Raw genomic sequence first — 1,178 nt, forward strand, 5'->3', positions numbered from 1 at the left:
ATTTAAAACATATATTTAAATTATTTATTACAGTGAAAATATTAAAAGAAATCAGCAATATTGCTAATATTTGAAAAATATCTTTTAGATTATTATAAAGTTATATATTACAGAAAAAAAATATTATTTATTTTTTTCAAAATAATAATAATATTCTTGTCGAATAATAAATATTTTTATCAAAATTCGATTCTTAAAGAAGTATTAATAACTTTTAATAATTTTTAATAATTTTTAATAAATTAATTTAAAATTTTTAATAATTAACAAAATTTATTTTAAATATTAATAATTGATACGATTATCTTGAATATAATATATATAATATATATAATATCAAGCTATTATTTCAATTTAATTTTGTATATTTCAATCAAAAAATAAAAATTTTTATATAAAATTATATTTCATCATTTAAAACGGGATAATTTTGCCAATTTTTCAAAATTTTCACATATTATAATAAATAATAAATTTATATTATACATAATAAATTTTAATAAAATCTTATCTTTTTTATAAATAAAATTATTTAAAATCGAAAAAAAAATTAAAAAATGATATATACATTATGATAAATACATTATCAATTTATTAATTCTACTTTTCAGTAAATATTAATTAGATTTATTTAATAAATATTAAATAAAAAAATAAATAAAGAAAGTGTAATTTAAAATTAAAAATAATTTTAATTTAAAAATATTGCATACATTGCTTAGTTTTAAGATTTTAATGCAAAAGATATAATAATATTTGTATCATGAATTATGTATGTATGTTCAAATAAAATACACGAAAAATGTAAAGAATAAATTTAAAAACTAAAACAAATGAAAAGATGCAAAAATATCTCTTGAAATTTATTTTTCAAATTTTCAAATAATTTATAATTATCTTGTATAAATGAATTGAAGTAAAAATAAAATGTAAAAAAAATAATGTCTGTGCTGTAGTTTATATTTTAATATTATTGCTATTACTTTACATAGTAGTATTTATTAGAAGAAATCACTAACTGATGATAAATTATACTTTTAATAAATGCGAAATTTTAGGAAGAATAAACTAAAATGCCAGTTGAATTAATGTTAATAATAATCGTAATATCACGTTAAAGGTGAGTCAGTGAAAGCAAATCATCGGTCTCTTGGCCATTGCACAACGATCGACCGCCC

Source organism: Apis dorsata, unplaced genomic scaffold (assembly GCF_000469605.1).
Source record: "Apis dorsata unplaced genomic scaffold, Apis dorsata 1.3 scaffold_1171, whole genome shotgun sequence".
In the NCBI taxonomy this organism is placed as follows: Eukaryota; Metazoa; Arthropoda; class Insecta; order Hymenoptera; family Apidae; genus Apis; species Apis dorsata.